The sequence below is a fragment of the Artibeus jamaicensis genome, unplaced genomic scaffold (genome assembly GCF_021234435.1).
Source record: "Artibeus jamaicensis isolate MK-2021 breed Jamaican fruit bat unplaced genomic scaffold, CSHL_Jam_final scaffold_537, whole genome shotgun sequence".
Classification (NCBI taxonomy): domain Eukaryota; kingdom Metazoa; phylum Chordata; class Mammalia; order Chiroptera; family Phyllostomidae; genus Artibeus; species Artibeus jamaicensis.
This window is the reverse complement of record NW_026522047.1, coordinates 32410602-32423204: the sequence shown is the minus strand read 5'-3', so window position 1 is coordinate 32423204 and position 12603 is coordinate 32410602. Positions and strand designations below refer to the sequence as shown.

The window sequence follows — 12603 nt, the reverse complement described above, 5'->3', positions numbered from 1 at the left end:
TGGGTGTCATCCTACAAACCAAAAAGTCTCCGGTTCAATTCCCAGTCAAGGCAGGTACCTGGGTAGCAGGTTTGGTGCCCAGTCTGAGCATGTGGGTAAGGCAACTGATGGATGTTTCTCTCCCTCTCTTTCTCCTTCCCTTCCCCTCTCTCTAGAATCAATAGGAGAAAAAATTAAATAAAAGACAAGTACTTTTGGAGCTTGAAGAATAATTTTGGAAATTTAAAGATGCACAGAATGAGAAATATTGTGATGGAAAATTTTACATGTCTGCTTGGCTAGGCCATGGTAGCCAGATGTTCTGTTAGGTACTAGTCTGGATGTTGCTTGTCTAGGTATCCTTTAGATGAGATTAACATTTAAATCAGTAGACTCTGAGTACAGAAGATTACTTTTCATACTGGAGGTGAGCCTCATCCAATCAGTTAAAGGCCTTTGAAGAAAAAAGACTGACTCCCTCAGGGGAGAGGAAATTCTGCTGCAGTTTGTCTTTGGACCTGAGCTGCAACATCAGCTTTTATCCTGGGTCTCCAGTTTTACCAGCCCACCCTGCTGACTTTGGACTTGGCAGCCTCCACAATCACGTGAGATATGTCCTTAAAATAAATCAATCTCTCAATATCTCCCCCCCCACTGACAGACACACACACACACACACACACACACACACACACACACCTTATTGATTCTATTTCTCTTGAGAACCCTGACTAATACAATAATGACCTCACTTTGGCATCATTAAAAGAAAAACAAAAAGAAAAACTCCATATAAATTAAATTCAAAGCATTTGTTGATTATCCATTCAGTTCTTTTTCAAATCTGTCAGGCCTTTTTTACAATTCCAGTTCCCTGAAGAGGTTTTCAATCTTGTCTGTTATGTAAACATAGTTGTCAAAATTTTCATTTCTGCTTTAGTGATCGCTCAATTTCTAATTCTCTAATTTAAAGAATAAGTTTTTTCTTTGTTTTTTTTCCTGCAGGTTCTCGCATGTGTTGTGCTTTCCTCCTTGTGTGGTTAGTCATCTTTACAACGAGCCACTCATTTCTCATGAAAAACTATAGCGGGAGTCCTTTGGCACTGGGTGACCCCAGAGAGGACTGCTATGGTGTCTGGAGCAGCCCAGCTCTGAGCCCTCTAAGAATAAAGAGTTCCCAGAACCACAGGCCACGGCGGAGCACAACAGGCCGATGAAGGCCAACCACGTCTTCCCCCTGCTGTGCCCGCCACTCATCCTGCTGCTGGGTGTGGCTGAGAGGGTCACTCCGGGTTTTGGGGACATCTTTCATGCCCTTCTTCCGCTGTGCAGTGCCGCTCAGCCCAGTTCAGGCCCGGGTCCAGGCTGACTGCAGCATGATGCTGGTCTTTAGCACCTCGTTCTGAAACTACCTGCCACTTCACTTTGGGACTGATCACCCACAGAGGACCTTTGCCAGTAAAACCACATGAAAGCCCGGCACCTTGCTAAGCCCACTGTCCCAGCAAAGACACACACACACCAACGTGCACCCCTTCTCTGCTGCTTTGAGGAAGATTCTCTGTATGGAGCTTGGGGAAAGAAAGAAAAATACATGCCATACAACCACAAGCACAAACATTTCTTCCTGATTTGGTCCCCTGCCTTGCCGCCTCTCTCCTTCCAGTGGTATTTTCTATTTTGTTATCCAGCAGAAGCAGGGGACTTAGAGAGGATGATCACCTTTTACAGCGCTGCTTCCTCGCTCGTGTGCCATGTGGGGACTGAAAAGCTGCCCAGGCCTTTTCTTCAAGGTCAGGTTCTTGAAAAAGAGACTGGTTTGTGTGGGTGACACAGATGGACTACATCCCCTGTACACTGATCACGATGGGAACACTTTACTTGTGAACTGGCCTCTAAAAAGAATGGTCACAATGTGGGTCTGTAAAACATGACTGAAAAATCTAAAATCGGGCTTTTAAAAGTCACTATTAATTAAAGTGCTTTGACTAACCTTAAATATCTTCTGTCATATGATTTCACTTTTAATATTCTTTTTCCTTTTGCTTTAGGCCTCCTGTTTCGTGGGGGTTTTTTAAAATAAGAAATGTAATTTAAAAATAAATTACATTAGGTTAAAAGGTAATCACAAAATAATTGAGTATTTCTAATATAAAAATCCATAGTAACCTTGCTGCTGTTAGAAATCTGAGTGCACCCTCTATATTATACAGATAGAAGCCAGAAATTATGGCTTGATGTACATTTCAAACATGTGTGAAGGCAGTTTTGAAAACTTGATCAATGATAATGCCACAGTTGACAATTATTGGAAAACTCGTTTCCCTAGTGGATCAGCCCTTGGGTGGCCAAGTGACATCAGGACCAAGTTGAATCTAGTTTACAGATAGTGTTGAGAGGAGAAGGGAGTTCTTAAAAATATTAAGGGTCAGGATGGGATGTTAAATAATACAGAGAAAGACGTGAATGATAGGATTCATCAGGGTAATGGATTCCAAGAGAGACATCAGGACTATTGATCTGATTTAATAGGTCAGAAATGAGAACAGGAGAGAAATTTTCACAGATACCCAAAGTCTGTAAGTATAACCCAAATGTGAAGCAAGAGTGATAGTGGGTTCCCAATTAGTTTCCGAAACCAGACCCTGAGAAACATAGAAACATTCATCAACAATGTGGTTCCAGCCTTAAGGAACTGGCATTAGAACCCAAGTGAAAATCTGGGCACCTAATGAGAGAGACCACAGCAGAAAAAAGGGCATACGTATGCTCTGAGGCAAAGGCTCTTTGCTCCCTCCCTGGGCAACAGAGGCCAAAGCCCAGGCAGGCTGATGTCATAGGCAGGGATGGACAGGTCTGCTTCACTGAAGTACATGAGCACACAGCAGCCAAGGCAAGAAAATGTTGTCAGCCTATATTTCTCATGTGTTTTGATAAGTCATTCATTCCAAATAAAAATCAGAATAAAATTTCGCATTCTACAAACTGACATATGCATTAGTACAGCTTAAAATATATAAGTATTTTAATATCGGGAACCTAAATAACTCGACATAACAGAATATTGAAGACAGCCAAATTCAAACGTTCCATCTTTGGGTGACATTATAGATTAATGGATACGCTGAGTTATGAAACTACTGAAAAGGAGATCCTTAATACTTTGGCCAAAAATTGCAGCTTTACTTCTCTCAGTTATAATGTTTTAAACAAGATTTAGCTTAAGGTAATAACCAACTGGCTTTATTTTATTAATTTTTAAATCTAACCTTGCCTAGGAAAATGATAGACTCTCACACTAACCTCTGATTTACTGTAATTTCTATGTGGTGAGCACACCTAGGCCAATACATAAGATCAAACAACCTAATTTTATTATTTGATGTTCTACCTGTGCTATTTGCTGACAAGCTCTACCTAAGGCTTAGCCTGCGTGTGGGAATAGAGCAGAAGTAATGACTACAGCTCTCTTCATACTTACAGAAACAATGACAAAGAGAAACAAAGGCAGACTATGATTCCTTTATGCTCTGTCATTAAACTTGAGGGAACCAAAGGTATTGATGAACCTGTTTTAACCCTGGCTGCACACTGGGATCACGGGCCTTGTCCACATTCAATGAATAATTTCAATGAATGTTACCTAGACAAAGAAATTTCCCTAATGTGTCCCACATGATACTCCTGTGCCTCCATTAATAAAACCACTGAGTGAAGAAACTACTCTTAAGATTCAAAGTTTGGGATTCAAGTCTGTGTTCATCTTCTTATGTTTTCTTTCATTTGAAGCAAGTCAGCATACCTATCTAAGTATGGTGCTTCATCTGTAAAAAATCTACCTCTCAGGGTTGATATAGAGGTTAAATAAGAGCATCTATTTAGATTCTGAAACATGAAGCACCATAAGCTCTTAATAAATGACAGTTGTGTCTTTTATTATGGTATTATTAGTTTATTTTTTGATGCCACTGAGCAGTGGTATATAGTGATTATGAAGGCAACACTGATATGAATCCCAGTCTAGGAGAGAAAAAAAATATCTTTTTCCTCCATCCTAGAATAGAGTTCCTAACTGGGACTCCTATAAAAATGAGCATATTAACAGGAGAAAAGCATACAAATTTTTTAAATATAAGTTCTCATTTAATATGACATGAGAGCCTTCATAAAGAAATGAAGAACCAAAGGAGCAATTAAACCTGGATGTTTTTGTGGTAGGTTTGATGAAGATTGAAAGGTTGTAGAAAGACAAGTTAGAACAAAGAGTATGATGAGCTAAGTGCAAAACTGGGAGAAACTTAGCAAATCCTACTGTTTCCTATTTATCTCTGTGTCCTCGTATCTTAAAATAAGGATGCTTCTTTACTGGGTATAGGGGTCTGAAGTCTTGCCTCAGTGGAAAGCTGGAAAGTCCTTTCTGTACCTGCCATTTCTCAAAATCTTCCAGCTTCAAATATTCAATATACCAAGGTGCATATTTTAGAGTAGTGTGTCCTGAACCTTATTACCTCCCCCAAAATTTATATTCTCATTTCAATAGATCTTTTGGGTGAGAATAAGTTTACATGCTAAGGAAGTAGACAGGAGGTGCCTAAAAAAGAGAAAGGCATATTACTGTATGTGTGTGTGTATACATATATTATACACACAATATATTTATGTATATCAGAATTTCACTATTTATCAAAGATGAAACAAACAAATAAAACTAAGAGTTCTAAATAATAATATAATGCCTGCCTCCAGGGGAAAAAAAGAGTACTTATCATATCAGGTAACATGTTTTATCTTTTTAAATGAAATTTTGTCACTCACCCAAATATAATTGATAACTTTTTATTAGAATCCAATGTGGTTATTGGTAACTCCTTTAGATAGTTTTAACAAAACCATCAATAAATAAGATGAGAAGAACTCTTAGCCTTCAATTGGCAAAATAAAAATTTACACAGAGGTAACAGACAACACATTTCCTTACGCAGCAGTGACACTCAGAGTATTTTTCTTCCTTTGGCTCTGTAGAGAGATCACTGCTATCCATTAAGGAGTCAGTAATCAAAGAGTAAATACCAGATTTAGGTTCAGGAAAAATCACCCACCATCAGTGTCTCCATTTCAAACTTGAAAGGGTTAACATTCCTGCAGAACAGACGATTGCTCTCCTATGAACTGTTGAAGAAATCCCTCTGTGTTCCTCATGAAACCATTTTATGCAAAGACTTTGAAAAATACAAACTAAGCGGTTATAGCCAAGGTGGAGGCATAAGTAGAAATGCTTTGCTTCCTTGCACAACCAAAAGAAGGATAACGACCAATTTCAAAACAATAAATGACAAGAAGTGCCAGAAAATCAAACTGCATGGAACTCCAACAACCAAAGAGTTAAAGAAACATTCACCCAGACTGGTAGGAGGGGCAGAGATGGAAAATGAGCAGCCGAGGGAAAGGGCGTGTGGGCAAGGTGGCAGACCGCACCTAGGCAAGGCAGGGCTGGCTGAACGAGAGACTAAAGGCTCAAAGCTACCTGTAAAATACTGTGGGGCTTGCAACGGCAGAGAAACTCCCAGTCTCACAGGAGAGTTCATTGGAAAGTAGGGCTAGAGCTGAGAAAACGAGACGTGTTGTTCCCCTCTGACCCCTCCCTCACAGACAGCACTACAACGCCACAAAGAGGGCTACCCTGCCTTGGTGAATACTTAAGGATTCATCCCCTGCCACATAACAAGCACACCAAGACAAAGAAATATGGCCCCCCGAAAAGAACAGATCAAAGCTCCAGAAAAAGAGCTACGCAACAAGGAGATAGACAACCTATCTGATGTAGAGTTCAAAACATTGGTAATCAGGATGCTCACAGAACTGATTGAGCTCAGTCGCAAAATGAAGGAAGAAATGAAGGCTACCCAAAGTGAAATAAAGCAAAATATACAGAGAACCAACAGCAAAGGGAAGGAAACTGGGACTCAAATCAACAATTTGAAACAAAAGGAAGAAATAAACATCCAACCAGAACAGAATGAAGAAAGAAGATTTCAAAAAATGAGGAGAGGCTTCAGAAACTATGGGACAACTTTAAGTGTTCTAATATCTGAATCATAGGGGTGTCACAGGACAAAAACAAGAGCCAGCAATTGAAAACTTATTTGAAAAAAAATAATTAAGGAAAACTTCCCCAATCTGGCAAAGGAAATAGACTTCCAGTGAGTCCAAGAGGCCCAGAAACTCCCAAAGAAATGATCGAAGAAGGAACACACCAAGGCACATCATAATTAAGTTCTTAACCCAAGATTTAAAATAAAGAGAAAATCTTAAAAGCAGTAAGAGAAAAGGAGTTCCCATAAGACTATCTTCTGATTTCTCAGAAGAAACCTTCCAGGTAACAAGGTGCTGAAAAGAAGTATTAGAAGTCATGAAAGGCAAAGATCTACATCCAAGAATACTCTATCCAGCAAAACTATCATTTAGAATGGAAGGACAGATAAAGTGCTTCCCAGATAAGGTCAAGTTAAAGGAGTTCATCATCACCAAGCTCTTATTACATGAAATGTTAAAGGGACTTATCTAAGAAAAAGAAGATGATCAAAACTATGAACAGCAAAATGATGACAAACTCACACAACTATCAACAACTGAACCTAAAAAACAAAAACTAAAACTAACCAAAAAACTAGAACAGGGACAGAACCAGAGAAATGGACATCATATATATGGAAGGATTTCAGTGGGGAGGGGGGAGTGAGAGAATGGAGTGGAAGGTACAGGGCATAAGAAGGGTAATTGATAGGCATGAATTAGACGTGGGGAGGTTAAGAATAGTATAGGAAATGAAGGAGCCAAAAAACTTATATGTACACCCATGGTTGGGGGGAATGCTGGAGAGCAGGGAGGTGCAGGGCAGATGGGGGAGAAAGGGGAGAAAAAAATTAGAAAAACTGTAATAGCATAATCAATAAAATATGCTTAAAAATACAAACTAAAGACTTAACTATAACTTATTGCCAGCCCAATTAATAGAAATAAATTCTATCCCAAAGAATTTTTGTGCTTATGTCTTATTTTATGGCTTTAGCAATTTCTGAACCAAAATAATTATCCTCAGTTTGTTTTTGTTACTTATCCTTGTGGCCAAAGCTAATAGTTACTCGGTTAATTTTATAAGTTAGTTTTAAAAAAAGAACCAAATTCCTTTACTATATCTCAAAACATATACATTCATCGATATATTGATAGACAAGGCCCTTAAGAATGAATCTGCTGATCAAAATCCTAATATACCTTTCTTGCATTAAGCCATGAGTCCCAATATGCATTTTATTGAAATAAAGTGAAAAACCTAAAGACTCCAATAATAATCAATCTGAGATCTCCCCAATCTTTCATAGTTGTCTTGCCCATACACAATTCAAAGGAATTATTTTCATTTACCTCTATTATCTGTCCAAAATATTCCACTTAGTCTTCATAGAAACAATGCCCTCTTTTTATCCACATTCAATGTCATTAGTTTCTATAATATTTACTTATAAAAATACATACAACTATCACAACTAGGTTTGCATATTAACAACTCATTCTTGGCAAGAAAATGGCTCAACTGGTATAGGAGAAGCATACAGACTTGGTAAAAAATAATCTACTATTTCTCAGTATTTAGCATGTCCTAGCTACAAGTTAGTAAATGTTTCCAAGGGAATGGAGAATTTAGATTTCAGTGACTCAGTCTAACATAGGTGAATTTAAAGAATAGCAATTCTATTTTATGAAATCTTAAAGTCAATTAAAATGGTCACCTGCCTCTCTTGATCATAAATTCTATGGGAACTGAGCTTCCTAAGAAACTAACACTCAGCTACACACCTCACAAAGCAAGACAAATATCTAGACTAATTTTCAGTAAAACTTACTTAAAAAGTGAAATTATCAAATAAAAAAGTGAAATAATCATTAAGTCATTCATTTAGTGAGTCTACATGCCTGCAAAGCTGGAGGTTCCTATTTTTAAAATCATCTTACATCTTTTTAAACCACAGATGATGTTATGTTTAAATATGCATTAAAATTTATGCAATAATAAGCTTGGACTGTAACGAAAGGCAAGATGCAAGTTTGTAAATGATCTGGAAACCTTTTAGGACCATTACAAAGGGAACCAGCAGAGCAACATTTAATGAGTAAGCCATATCGTTATTTTTAAATTAGCAATAATACACTAAGGTAAAAAAAATTTAAATGAAACTGCAGGGAAGCTGGTGATTGTAGTGATAAAAGTGGTAAGAGAATTCACACAGAGGAACAATCTAGGCAACTGTTTACTCCTCTTTCTACTGTATGGAAGAGAAAAGACAATGGGTAAGAGGTCTCAGGAAGATAGCAGAGAACTTCTAACAGCTGAGAGTCAGTAAGCCACTGGCAGCCCTAAATGGAAAGAAGCTGATGGCTGGAAAGCTAGGACCTAAAGTTGAAACAGTTTCAGAATGAGAATGTTCTACTCAAGTGTGGATTGTGGTGGCACGAGACAAAGGAGAGACACATAAAGGCAGAATTTGATCATTTTTCACTAATTTTTAAACCCTCACTGGAGGACATGTTTTCATTGATTTTTAGAGAGAGAAAGGAAGATAGAGAAGAAGGGAGGGAGGTAAAGGGTGGAGAGCAGGACCAGTAAAATGGCATTGATCTGGTCAAGACAGCATAAAACAAAGTGGAGTCACTCATGTCAACCAAGATGGCTGCCAGTCAACCATGACACTTTGGTTTGAGAGGGAAACTACCTAAGTCATGCTAGACACATCCAGCAAGGAACTACACGTAAGATATCTGCACACACGATCAAAATAGCCATGTCTGCAGAGCGGAACCACCCATAGATGGGTTGCTGGAGAAGTTCCCCACTTGCCATTAGAGGTGCCAAGACACTTATCAAGAGACCCAGAAGAGTGGAGAACACCACTTTCAAGGTATAAATGAGGCAGGCAGGCTCCAGACCTCTGCTGACACAGCCAAGCTCCACACACCAGAGTGCTGCTGCATGCCATGCTGATCTCCCTTGGCACTGGCCACTGGAGGCTCTGCCTGCCGGGCTGAGGACTTCACCTGCCCTGCTGCCCACCTGGCTCTGGAGATCTTTCCTTGTAAGATGCTGATGACTCCCTCGCCTACCATGCTGTCCCCTAGACTGCAGACTGAGACTCTGGGACTCGGGTTTGTTTTTCCCCAATGACTACTCTGTGTGTGTTATACTTCTCTTAGATTGTTAGTGAGTAGGACATTAATATATGTTGACGTTCTAGTTTGAGTGAATGTGCATTCAATAAAAGCTGAGTGAATAGCGTAGTTACCTTTTCTGACTCTCGTCTATTTGTTGGTGCCGGGTGGCTAAGTAGGCAGCTAGCCAAGCAGTTGCCTGGATAACTTATAGGAAAGACTATATTGTGTGAACATACACTCACAACAAAGAGAAAGAGGGAAAGAAGCATCGATATGAGAGAGAAACATTGATTGATTGCCTCCCAAATGCACCCCAACAGAGGATCAAACCTACAACCTAGGCATGTGCCCTGACCAGGAATCGAACTGGCAACCTTTTGTGCACAAAACAATGCTCCAACCAACTGAACCACACGGCCAAGGCTCACTAATTTTTTGTTTAGTATTCACATTTCCTTAAATTTTGCACTTCATTGTGTGTCAAATTTTTAAACTTTATATTGATATTAACTATTGATCATTTTAATTAATCCTACTTTCATGGCAAAAATATGAGTAGAAATGTGGACTTTTCTCTGTATCACAGTTGAAGTTGGAAGTTTGACACTTCAAAGCCATAACTGAGTCACAACCATTATTCAATAAAAAATTATCCTAATTATACATGAGATGATGAATGTGAACAGCTTCTGGAGATGTAAGTCAAGAAAGAAACATGAAAAAAACCATCATACACATTCTTTCATGACTCGTTTAAGTTTTTACTTTCTACACATATACTTAGAATTATCTGGATACTCACATGATATCAATCTCAGAGGTTAAATGAGGCTGTTAAAATATAAATGGAACTTGTAATTAAACACCTAATAAGAAATATAATAAGACAACTTTGGCAACTTTTACGTAAGACAAACAGTCAACACCTCTTTAAAAATATCATTCTTAAAACCAGCTTTCACCATCAGCTTTCTTTTTTATAGAGGCACAGAGAAGCATTTAAGAAAAGAGTTTTAGAGTAAAAAATAACATTGAATTTTTACAAAAAATAAACCTAACTGGAAATATAAAATAGGTATCATGAATATATACCTCTAATATGAGGAATTGCATTTCATCCTAAGGCAGCTCTTCAGAAACACCTTCTAGATTTTTAAAAATTTTCATTGGCAATTATAATTGTTGAATCTAAATGGAATATGCAGATGTTCCAATATATTCATTTCATATTCACACCCCTAGCCACACAGACACACACACACACACAGACACACAGACATACACACACACACTTCACTCCATCAGATTACGATCTCCAATGCTCCCTAAAGCTCTTGTCTAGCAGGGAACCATCTTTCCAGTCATTTCCTTTAAATGTCCTCAACTTGTGCCTGTGCCCCCTAAACTGTGGCCCTCATGCTAAAAGCAACCAGGAAAGTATAGCCTGACACTGAGAACAAAATAAAAGAAAAATGCCTCTTCTTCTTTGAACTACATTTCTATTAGTTTAGCCAGTGTTGTAGTAACCTCTGTGACAACCACATCAGACAGATGCTTCATATGAAATGTATTCCCAGCAAATCTCAGTTCCTTGCAAAAGCCAGTTCTCTGCAATGACTGTCCTCACCCTTGTATGATTTGAAAGTGCAAGTGGAGAATCTTCCGTTCATCTTCATTACAAGTAGTCTTATTAGATCTAACACCATATTGCAGTTTGATAACTTTTTAATGGGGTCCTAATGCCACTGGGCACTATCAGGTCACTTTCCTCCCAGGCTGCACATCATATTTTTTAAAAAAGGGTTTTCTATATATGCATTAAATGTGTTAGTTTTTAAATAATTTAAAGGAATGAGGATACAGCTACGCTTCATGTAACTAGAATTTTTTTTCTTGTTGACAATAGTTCATTAATAGGCACACTACAGATCCAGATACTTGATTACAAACCTATGTAGGGATACTGATATCTTGTTTATATTTCAGAGATAACTTGCAAAATGTCTTAATGAAGCCAAAATCCTGAGTGTACATATTTTGTTCTGATCTACTTGTGTAGTTGTCATGTCAAACAAAATAATGAGATAAGTGCATCAATTGGTATTCACAAACTCACAAGTAATTATCATGTTCTCTCCAGGGCAGACTGGATTACAATGAGCAGGATACTGAATACCTGAAATGAAATAGGGAGGTGGTCCTTAGGAGTGAAAAAAAAACAAGAAGAGACACAAAATAGGAGAAATGAAAGTTAATCTCATCTACTATACTTCGCCATTCACTTCAATCAGCCCTATTTACTGACACACTTCCATCCGGATAAACAGAGTCCTGTGCATAAAGGGTGTTTTGCCCTGAGATGCTAATTACATCCAAAGCTTACCAAGAATATTAAAAATTTTCATGAATTGATCATTTGTATGACTTGTAAAGATAATTTTTAACAAGGATAACAACAACATAAAGTTTTCTTAGCATTTCCATTATGCATGCAACATACATACACATTGAAATAGCCCTCTTATCTCTAAATGCAAATAATAAAAAAAGTTGCAGCTAATCTTCTGAGAACATTAATCAAATAACATGATATCTTTTAGTAATAGAGCAACTTTCGTGTAGTAAAAGTAATGAAGCCTTCCGTTGGGGAGTTTATCTTTCCCCTTTTAAAAGCTCTGCCAATAAAAATGAAATAATAAAGAAACAAACTTTTAATGGCCTACAGATAATGACACCCCTGCTAAGATGCCAGTTTGCATCCTGCAGTTAAAACAGCTGCCATTTGTCAGAGAATTGCTTATGTTATTTTCCAGCTTTGCACTAAAGTAGAATGCTACATTGGCATTTTTGACCCACTTTGTTTTTGCAAGCAAAGTTGGCATATAAGAATCATTGAAATCCCTTATTCAATTATCTTCACTTGTTGGAAGGCTGGGGGGAAAAAGTCCAATGAAAAATCAACATCATCAAAAGAGATGTGCTGCCTATGTAACCTAATTTTCCATCTTATCTCTGAAAAAAATAACTGTTCTCCTTCAACATGCAGGGGGATAATTACCTCCACTCTCATTTCAAGATTCCACATTAGCTTTCAGAATGCACAGCTAACCATTCTGCCCCTGATAATTTTTATTTTTTTAATTTGTAATCATCTTTTGACCTAGACTTCAGCCCAGTGGAGCAATCCCCAAAGATTCATTCTGCTCACGAAACCTCAAGGAGAGAGAATATGCTTCCTGCCTACACTTCCCATATCTCTGAGCACTGAGCATGAATACATGGAACTGGGGCCTATTCCACCTTCTCCCAGCCCCTCTACAGGCTATAGTTTCATGTGGATATCTTTCAGTGTGATTCTAAACCCACCGTATGTCACAGTGCATCAGACAAGTTAAGGGAGAAAGGAAGACTTCATGT

At 38.2% G+C, this 12603-nt stretch overlaps 1 long non-coding RNA gene across 1 annotated transcript in view; it reads right to left on the bottom strand.

Moving 5' to 3' along the window:
- The window catches only part of LOC119056574 (uncharacterized), a 332875-nt gene that overhangs the window by 252147 nt on the left and 68125 nt on the right, over positions 1-12603 (bottom strand). The window contains exon 3 of the long non-coding RNA XR_005083906.2: positions 11303-11362. This is a non-coding gene — a long non-coding RNA (uncharacterized LOC119056574). The remainder of the gene's footprint in view (positions 1-11302; positions 11363-12603) is intronic.